Genomic DNA, 11,478 nt, shown 5'->3' on the forward strand with positions numbered 1-11,478 from the left:
TGAAGTTAATTTCGAAATTTTACCATCGTACGTCTGTACTCCAATTATATTAATACATTTTTTTTTTTGGATTATTTTCGATATCACTCATTAGCCGATTTATAATACAGTTTTTATCTCGTTGATATATAATAGATAATGAATATTTTATTATACTTAACGATTTGTTATCCAATCCAATCCAATTTTCTTTTTTTCTCGGACGGATCAATAAAATATAATTTCGTGATTTTCTATATAAAATATATTAGGATTTTGATCGAATTTTTAAATTGCAAGACGAAATGATTACGAAGTAATTTTTCAGTTAACGGAGATAATATTTTATATAGTATTATTTAATTTAATGTAAGATACAAAATATCTTTAATGGAAAATACAATGGTACGTTTTATTTTTATATATGTGCTATAATTTTTTTGTTGAAAAAATAGACAGAGAAGTGATATTAAATCGTGTACAGTTCGATAGTGTACCATACCTACGTAAATTACGAAACAAGTCAACGAAAATGAATTTTTTCTCTCGTAAAATATCATTCTCGTTTTTTTTTACCCCTCTCCCGAGAAATAAGAATCCCTGATTCTCGTAAGTATGTCTCCCGAACTCCCGAATCTCGCGAATTGGGTGTCGCGAATGGAATACTCGGGATTTTCCTTTGATATTCGAAGATTCTTCTTTGGACTTTTCAGGATGCCCTTTGACGATAGAAGAAAATTCCCAATTACGAGGTGTCGGTTCTTTTGAGACCGTTCCACTTACGTTTCTTTCTTTTTTTTTATTTTTCCTTCTCTCGCCAGACGTAAATTGATCGGTAACAAGCGAATATGAAAGAAAATTTCTAAAGGAGAACGCGAGTTCGCGCAACAGTTGAGATGCGTGTTGGAATTATTCCTTCTTTCGAATTTTTTTTTCTATCTCTTTCTTTTTTTTTTTTGTCTCTCTTTCTCTCGTTTTTGAGCTTCCTTTGTACAAGTTTTAATCGCAATTTTATGTCACCGAACGAGCTGTGTTTTCTAATCGGTGGTTTTGATTTGCAGTAGCACAAACATTCGCGTTTTCAATTTTCTTGAACGTGTTATACAAAATGATATGATGATATCTATTCGAGTTTATGTTCAAATATTGGACTAGTCGAATAAGTAACGTCGAAATTTTTAATATACGCAAAATATATTAGGATTATTTATTTTATAAAGATAATATACTTCTACGAAGTGTTGTTTAAGTTAACAAAATATACAAATATTTCTTCTATAGAAAATATATTTCTAATCGTTATGTAATATGCTTGAAATATATTTGAAAATGTATATATAATATTAATTTTATTTATTTAGATAAAAAATATTAATACATATATCTATTATATTAATACATTTTATATATAAATTACAAAATATTCCGATGATATTACTTATATCGGTTAACCTAATAAAATTGTTTTATCTTGTTTGTATAGCCAGAGATAAACAGTAAGAGAAGGAGGAAAAGTGGGAAAGAAAGATAAATAAAAATAATTACTGATTATTATTTTTAAACGAACGTTTATACGAAAGTTATCGTTTTGATCCTTCAGATCATAGTTCATGCTAGATTTCTTCTTTTTTTTTTTCTTCAAGAAAAGACAAAATTAGATTGATTCGTTTATTAAAATTCTTCCTCTTATCAAATTCTATAAATATCTATGTAGAATATAAAAAAAGAATTGGCGTTGTGATGACGTGTCACTGAGTTAAACTTATATAATGAGGAACTAACGAAAATAAACGAGAATGATAGCGATTCTCGTTTCGTGATATCTTCTATCCTGTTATCTTATCAGGCGTATGATACAACCTGTCTTGTCGCAAAGACCTTTAACAAAATGAGTACAGATCCCACGGTGCTTTAACTTCAAATAAGGGTTGCAAAGTAAATAGGTAAACGCTTGCGTTTAGATTAGACGGTAAATTTTTTACAAAAATATTCTCCTCCTTTATTATTTTTCTTTTTCTTCTTTTTTCTTCTTTTTTTCTTGCAAAGTTAACTCTCCGTTGTTGGCCCTGTTTTTTTTATATCGACGATTAACGAGCCAAGTCTTCTCCCCACAATTTTTTCTTTTTTTTTCTTCTTTTTAAAGAAGATCATTAACTAGCTAATTTTGTCGTTGAAAATGTTTTCCAATCAGACAAGTTGTTTATAACAATATAATTATATTCAAATAATGTTCCCCAAATGAGAATAATGTGGCAGCTGATTAAAACAAAAGATGACTTCCTTTTATTTTCTATTTATTCAAAATAATCAACCTTTTTAAAACGTTTCGCATTCGAGAATAATTGCAAATTGAAAATGTTTCAAATTACAGATCATTAGAAAAGAAAAAACAACAAAATATAATTAAATTTGTAATCGGTGTTCATCTAACGTTAAATACGATAACCAATGAGTAGGGAATTACACGTTAGAATCAACTGGGGGCGGGGGGGGGATACTTGTTCGTATTTCTCAAATACCATAGGGCAAATCCTCGCGAATCTGTTTCGTTAGGTAAAAGGCACGCAACAGGATGTATTCGTTCGATCGCAGAACAAATGACGATCATCTCATCCCCTTCTAATAGCAAGCCACCCTCCTTCGTATATACGATGATTCTATCTTTCTCTCACTTTTACACGTAGATAGATACGATATATATATATATATATATAGATAGATAGATATACGAATACAAGTGCAGAGAGTTCTAACTCTCACGCATGGACAATTTCATTACTCCTATTGGAGATTCTCCGTGGGGTTGGGGGAGGGGGTTAGGGGGTTAGGGGGAGTGTGAGAGAGGAAGAAGAGCTGAGCGAGCGAGTTGACGGAGTGCAGCGGCATGTGCAGGCGAAACTACACTATTAAACGGTGTTCTGACGGGCGCCAGTTAGGTGCACGAGGGTGTAGCCCATTCTCGTCGTGTCACTCCGAATCTATTTGCATAGTAATGGCGCCGACCGGCGGCGTCTACTACTACTACCGTATATACTGGAAAAACTGGAATGGGAAAAGGGGAAACCCGTTTTCTATTCTCGACTTTCTTTCCTATGGTTTTAAACGAAACTCGATGTTCCTCGTTATTATTCGTTGGTAAAAATTTCTTACCCCTCTTACATCTCTTCCCCCTCCCCCTACCCCCCGCCCCGCCACCCGTCCTTCGCCTTATTTTCGAAATTTAATTTTTTTTTTTTTTTTTTTATTTATTTATTTATTTATTCTTCTTATTTTCTATAATACACTTTTTTGTCAGATATAATTATATTTCATATTTGTTACAAAATTGATTTCCTTTCAAGCCAAACACTTAAATAGGCATTCGTGAAGAGATTGAATGGTGGGCCCTGGATAGCTCAATTGGTTAAAGAGCAGTCGCCCGAAAGCGGACGATCCGGGTTCGAGTCCCGGTCCAGTCAGTCAACGGATTTTTTTCACGAATCCTACATATATATTAATAAACGATCGGTATAATTAATTTTAAGATATCCAACGTAACGAGAATAGAAAAGAAAAAAAACAAACAAAAAGATAAATAGAAAATAACATTTTCGGCAAGGCGAACTACTTGTTAAGTTAATTATCTTTAATCTTTCGGTATCATCGTATATCATCTCGGTAGGAAATTATTTGTATTATTCTAAACGTCTTCTAATTACGACAGGTAGAATGATTGTAAGATAGAAAGCAGGTAGTTTAAGATGTTGAGTTGTACGTTAAGGCTGGGTGCGTCTGGGATGCAACAGGAGTCGTATATATATATATATATATATATATGTGTGTGTGTGTGTTTGAAAGTCAAGCGAGCGTATTAATAACGTCAGTAGGTAAGGTCTAATAATGTTGTCATTCCATAACAGTGCTTCTAGTACTCTGGCATCTCTCAGTCGTGAAGTGATTCGAGTACTTCACGAGAGAAGGAGGGATAAGATAGATAGAAGATAAGATCCATTGCTAATTGCATTGCTATTTCGATATGCTTCTCAATATGCGTGTAAATATCGTTAGATCGATATGTTATACATATATATATCCTATAAATAGATGGATAGATAGATAAGATAGATAGATAGATAGATAAATTGATGTATATATATCAAAACTTTGCATCTCGATGCGTTGATTGGTTTTCCAAGTAGATCCGTTCTATCCTCGTAATTCTGATATCTCCATCGGGTCAAAGCGCTTAACGTTCGTTATCTTAAGAGATATTCGAACAACAAATGAAATTAATCAGAAGATAATTAATAACGTCAGTTACATTTTCATCCTTATCTACTTTAGGTATTCTCCTTTGTCTATATATTTTGTTTCTCTTGAAATTTTATTAGAATTTTTTTTTTTTATTAAAAATCTATAATATGTTTATTATATATTTTTATATATAAAATCTTTTCTCTCTGAATGTTACAAGTATACGTATATTTACAAATAAGTATTTTTAGAATATAATTCTATCGCTTATTTTTAATCGTTGATACATTTTAAATGAATATAACGATATACGTTTGTTATTGTATTAATTATTTCATCGAGAGAGAGAGAAAGGAGAAACAAAATTTGTCGATACGATAAATAAATATGATGGACATTCGTTCGTGCATAATTTTCAATTCAATTAAATAAGAAAGATGAGAGTTATTGGAACAGGAGGATTGGGGGAGGGGAGAGAAGAGATAAATATCTGTTCGATGATAAACAATTAACATATTGCGTGAAAATGTGAATACAAAAATGGAAGACGGTTGGGCGAAATATCTAGACGTTCGAAGTATTTTATTTGATGCGAGAAAAAAAAAAAGATGAATAAAAAGAATGAAGAAAATAATGATAGACGTTTCACCAATTACCGATCATAATCCTAATTATCTCGTTTATCTTTGACTTGTTCTCGACTATGGATGAATATCGACTCTAACTTATCGCAGTAAAAACATCTTGAAGGAAAAGCTTATAATAATTAGACGCGCGAGAAAATCTACTTCCCTTTTTACCCCTCAACCACAACTGTTACTCTCTCTTACTCTCTCTCACACATACACACATACACACTTTCTCGCTTTATTTTATCTCTTTTTCCTACCACTCGTCGGATGCCGCTTTCCATTAGAAGAATAATAAACTATCACCGAGCTGATTCCTTCCGTTTCACGAAGAGGAAGAGGAAGAAGAAGAAGAAGAAGAAGAAGAAGAAGAAGGAGGAGAAGGAGGAGGAGGAAAGAAACGGGTGACTTTATCCCTTTCTCATAGGAATGGTGGTATGGTTGTTGGTAGTGGTGGTGTTGCTACTGGAAGTAAAAGATAGAGATAAAAAACAGATAGAGATAGATAAAGAGAGAGAGAGAGAGAGAAAGATAGAGTCTCAAATTGAAGCAAGATGGTAAGGGTTGTACGGGGTTTGAAGGGGGGTGATAGTGGTGGTGGTGGAGGAAAGAGGGTAGTGCGACAGAAAACAGCGGTAATGGAGGTTAATCACAGAGGGGTGATTGCAGAGAAAGAGAGAAAGAGAGAGAGAAAAATCAAGAAAGAAGACGATGAACGTTGTGCAAGATAGAGAAAGATAGCAGATAAGAGAAAAAGAGAGTATGAAAGAGAGAGAGATGGATACAGCATTGGATTTTTTCTTCACTCTCTCTTTCTCTCTATTACTCTCTTCGTCTGTCTATTTTTTACTCTTTTTCTCTCTCTTTCTCTTTTTCTCTCTCAGAGTAACTCCAAGCTCGCTCTTCCCTTTTTTCCTGTTTATTTATTTTTCTCTCCTCTGACTTACTTTTAACCCTCGTAAGATTCGACCGTAGCCGGTAGGAAAACTCGTTCGGTTGCCAGGGCATCGTCACACCCCGTCGAACGATCGAACCATCCTTCCGTAAGAATCTCTCTCTTCGTGGAAAGACGAGCGAGGCTTTTAACGACAGTGTTGGACGAGAGTTGAACGACCATTTTTTGCGCTCTTTCCTAACGTATATATATATATTTTTTTTTATTTTTTATTTTATTTTATATATATATCCGTTTGTATCACACGAAAGTTAAATTTTTCTTCTTCTTCTTTTTTTTTTTTTTAATTAATCTTTCCTTTTTCCCTTTTCTTTTGAATTTCTCTTTTTTTTTTTTTTAATTTTATTTATCATTATTTACATCTTCCCCCGTTATGAATTATTTTCAGTGAGTTTGATAAACAAGAGAAAAAAAAAATAGAATATTTAAGAATATACTTACATTAGAATTTTTACATTGAGTAGGTAAGTAATCCTAACTTTCGAAGAGAGAGACTCAGAGAGAGAGAGAGAGAGAGAGAGAGATAGATAGAGTTAAACAGTGACAGAGAGCAGAAAAATCCGAAGTTCGAAAAAGTAATCTAGTAACTTGTACTTACAACTTTTCGAAATTGGATCATCTACTTATTTTCTACGTAGCTCGTTCAATTACCTGTCGTCTTTTCGGTAAAGTCTAATGTTAAATCGAGTTGCATGCATATTTTCTTTTACGAATACTTTATTACGATTCAAGATTAACGGTTTATTCGATGTGTTTCGAATTAATATTCTCGTAGAGTATCATCTTATTAAAGTAATCTTTTTAAAGAAATCTCAACGCGATCATCTCTCTTTCTTATTTATTTACATTAAACAAATTATTTGTAAGATGCGTAAAGAATAGTTCGAAAATATTTCAAAAAAATATTTCACCGAGTTCGACGTAGTTTCTTTTCTTTCTCTCACTCTTTCTCTCTTTCTTTATTTCTTTTTTTTTTTTTCTTTCTTTCTGACATCGTTCGTAAAGGCCCTTATCGAGACTCAGCAAAAAGGACGAGGCGCGAATTTACATCCTAGAACCCGATCAAGCGTAGTTCCTTATAATTGGTAACATTCACAACCCTCCTACTTTTTCTTCTTCTCTCTCTCTCTCTCTCTCGTTTTTATTCGCTATGTTTGCTCAGAGATCCACCGGCGTTACCATGGAACCCCGGATACCATTGCTGTTGCTCTTATTTGCCATATTCGTTTGATTTTGTTACTTTTCTTTCTGATTTCTTACGTAATCGAGACACGTCTCGTTGATTTGTCATTTTATCGGAGAAATGGTCGTCGTTTGGTAATAATAATAAACCACCTGGTGCTAACGATCTACGTTCGTTCGTTCGTTCGTTCGTTCTTCGTCGTCGTCGTCGTTTCAAACTGCTTTTCTCTGTGATTCGTTTCGTAAGAAAATAAGCAAGTAAGTTAGCAAGCAAGCAAGCAAGCGAGCAGAATATAGTTACGCACTCGAGCGTGAATATATCGTCTTTTCTGCTTAAGAGATCATCGTTTCCTTCTATGAAAAGTAATACTGTTAATTAGGATTGTTATTCTTTGAAAAAAAAAAAAAAAACGAACAAAAATTTCCTTCCATTTTTGTCCTTTTTTCATCATCATCATCATCATCATCATTATTATTATTCGAAAATATCATGTTATTTATAAAAATAATAATATTTTATAGAGAAACGTGAAAAGTGTTTTTAGAACAACAACAACAACAAGAACAACAAACAATTATTATTATAATTGTTATTAGAAAATTGTGATAAAGATTATCTTACAATTAGTATTTCTATTTTTTCTTTTTCTTTATTAAACAAATCGCAACGACGATTGAGCCGATTTCTAATACGATCGAAATAATGAGATAACGAATTCTTCCAATCCCTTTTTGGTTCTTCTTCCTCCTCCTCCTCCTTCTTCTCCTCCTCTTGCTCCCCGTCTGGAGAATCCTTTTTGGATCACTCTTAGCGAAAACGTGAAGGGTGGGGTTGGGGAGGGTAGCCAATGTGCACCGAGCTGGAAATGGATGATCTCTGCAAGTTAATTTGTAACTTGAGCATTCCGTCGGTAGAAGTAGAGAAGCTATCGTGAAAGTCACTAGAGGGTGGTTTCTATGGTTGCATGAGAAGAAGAGGGTGCAAGAGAAAGAGAGATAGGTGTGGGAAGGTACACGGTATCTCCTCTCGGGCTTGTTTGTTGCGCTAATGCCTAATTAGCGGGATGGTATCGCGTCACGACAACAGAAAGTCGTCTAGTTTCTGTTGTTTTCAACACTTTCCTACCCCTCGTACCTCCTACCTACCTACTCACCCACCCACTGGCCGACCCCACCTTTTCGCAACGAGATCGTACAAATTTTCTTCCCCTCAGGTTTTTTTTATACTTTTTCTTCTATACTTATATACAACCGTTTCACCTTTTCGCCTTTTATATAAATTAATCTACGAGTTAATCTCTCTCTCTCTCTCTCTCTCGTTTTGTCTTCGTTTGTCGTTCGAATAAGAAACTTTATTGTTGGCAATGTGACGATCAAACGAGGTGTTAAATATCTAATTCTAATTGTATAGTTTTATTATTGGATTGGGCAACTAAGTGAGCATGGGTTACCTTTAATTGATTGTTTAATTGAAAATACAGACACACTCGGAGCCTTTAAATTTAATATGAATTAATTTATCGAATTAATTTCACATATTTTGCGTTCGTGACAAATGTTTATGTTTTTTTCTTTTATAATAATCCGTAAGGTGTTTAATTTGGAAGTATTGATTGTACAAAAAAAATGATTGACACTCGACAAATCGTACATTTGTCGAATATTTTCTAACATATTCGTTTGAAATGATCATTCTTGGCTGATACGAATAGGATGGGATCGTAATAGTAACGAAAAGATTACTTTAACAGGTGGGAAACAGGGCTATCAAGTTTTTTTTTCTATCGAAATTGATCTGTTAGATTCGAACAGATTCTCAGGAAAAGGACCCTCTTATATGGTCCTCGGATAGTTTCATGCCAATATCTGCGACGATCTCTTAAACTCTAATTCAGTTCTCGTTCGAAGGCCACAGGAAACGTGTTCAAAGACTATGTTACGACATTGGCGAAAGCACGGGTTTTATCGTCTTGCTTGTGCCATCAAACGAACGTATAAGAATTTTTACGAAATGTATATAGTACATTCAAGATAGAAAATCGTTTTCACCTGGTAACAGTTATTTAATATTTCTTTTTCTTTTGGAATTTTTATTATAACCTTTTCTTTTTTTTTTATTAAAGTAAACCCCTTGACAAAATTGCAATTGCAATCGATGATCTTTCTTCTTTTGTTTTTTTTTCTTTTTATAAATGTGCAGAATAAAATCAAGAATAAATGGAAAATATTTGAGAGTTAATTTTGACACATTAAAACGATCAAAATATTTTTATATAAGTTTTAATAATTTTCATTTTAATTTTATTTAAGTTTAATAATTTTATATATAAATATTTTTATATCCTATTCGATTTCATTTGTCGATCTACAGATTGAAAAAAAATATATTATTTCAAAATAAAATATATCCAAATATTTGATTTATTCAAAAATTTCATTGAATTATCATTCGTTAAATAAAAATATTATATCACTACAATATACAATAATTCGATTACTAGATACATTAACATAAAACATTTTATTTTATTGATCAGACCAAACCTATGTCATTTTCGTATAAATATTATATTTGTTTAATTATTATCCGAACACACTTCGAATGAATTTCGATGATAATCAATTTCACGAAAATTTAAATTTATTCTTCTTCTTCTCCTCTTTTGATTTTCTTTTCTTTTTAATGTTTACAAAAATCTCGTACGTCTTTTCTATATAATATTGGCGATTATTTCTTGAGAATATAATACGACATATCGAGGCATTTTACAATCACGTACCGTTCGGTGGACTTATGCGAGGGGTGGAAGGGGTAGGTGGTGGGAGGGTAAGTAAGGGACGATAGAACATCTCTTTTACCCCGTAGTGTTCCTTTCCAAGGGAAAATGGCTTCTTCCCCACCTGGCCCTCGAAATCCTCCGTTGAGCGTGATAAAATGATCTCTTTTCCAGCGTCTCTCGAGTTAGGATCATTAATCATGTTATTCCAACGCTTCAGACTGTGGCTGGAGGTAAGAATGTTAGAAAGAACGAGGAGACAGACAACTTACTGCTGTTGCTACTTATGTTCTGTCTGTAGGTGAAAAGAAAAAAAGAAAGAAAGAAAGAAAGAAAGAAAGAAAGAGAAAAAGAAACCTTTCGAAAGCTCAGGTCTCTTATTGTACGCTTGGCAGCTTTATCCGTGCTTTAATGTACAATAGCATATCCACTGCATTACGATACTTAGATACATATGATACTTGTCATAAAAAATAAATAAATAATAATAATATTAATATTTTAATATAGTAATAATAAGATTAATATTTTAATATAATAAAATAAATAATATTGAATATAGAAAGAAAATAAAAAAGAGAAATAAATCGTTAATAATATTAATATTTAATATAATAAAATAAATAATATTGAATATAGAAAGAAAATAAAAAAAAGAAATAAATCGTTAATAATATTATTATTTTAATATAATAATAATAATAATAATATTAATATTTTAATATAGTAATACTAATAATAATATTTTAATATAATAAAATAAATAATATTGAATATAGAAAGAAAATAAAAAAAAAAAGAAATAAATCGTTGTTTATATTCAACACTCGAGAATGTCATTGTATTGGATTATATCTTGGCTGGCATTTTATTATATGTAATACATTATTATACGCACAATGTGCAGCTTTATGTACATGTACTTTCATGAGATACTATGATAATACTATTCCAAGACGATAATCCCCGCAAGAATACGAATATTCTATTTTTATTGGACAACAGGAGATCAACAGAATAATGTTTTCGTTCGTTTTCAAATCGTAGATTATTATTCACTTCTTAGTTTCTTATACTTTTTCTTTTTCTTATATGCATTTCTTTCCTTTCTCGAGACTTTTTCATATTCAACAGCGCGTAAAGGATTTTGCATTCGTTGACTTGAGAGAGGAGAGACGGTTGGTGAAAGGGGTGGGAGGGGGGAGGGGAATCGGGTAGGCATAATTCTCTTATGAAGAGCGAAAAACTCGTCGCATGGGGGGGGGGGTTCTTTACGTGAGTCAAATTCTTTAAAAGTTTCATATTTCGTCGTAGGTAGGGAAAACATTTATCCGTAATTAGAATTATTTGAAAAATCGAAAATAAATTTCTTTGATTATTTTGTAATGTTTAATTTTTTTTGTTCGTTAGCACCATAAATGCCGTAATTTTTTTAATTATTAAAAATACGAGAAATTTCTAAGGAGAACACGATACGAAAATTTTGGTCTCGATTATCTGATATTTAAAAATATAGTCAAACATTTTTTAAAATTAAAAAGAATTTAAAAAAAAAAATTTTAATTTAAAAGAATTTAAAAAAATTTAAAAGAATTTAAAAATTAATCAAACATTTTTCTTTTTTTTTTTACTAATAATAATTACAAAATAGTTCGTTTTATTTTTAATCGATGATAACAAATGACGATAATAGTATAGTCTAAAGGAAAGAAAATTAATACAA

This window comes from Polistes fuscatus, unplaced genomic scaffold, assembly GCF_010416935.1.
Source record: "Polistes fuscatus isolate 324 unplaced genomic scaffold, CU_Pfus_HIC Scaffold6, whole genome shotgun sequence".
Classification (NCBI taxonomy): domain Eukaryota; kingdom Metazoa; phylum Arthropoda; class Insecta; order Hymenoptera; family Vespidae; genus Polistes; species Polistes fuscatus.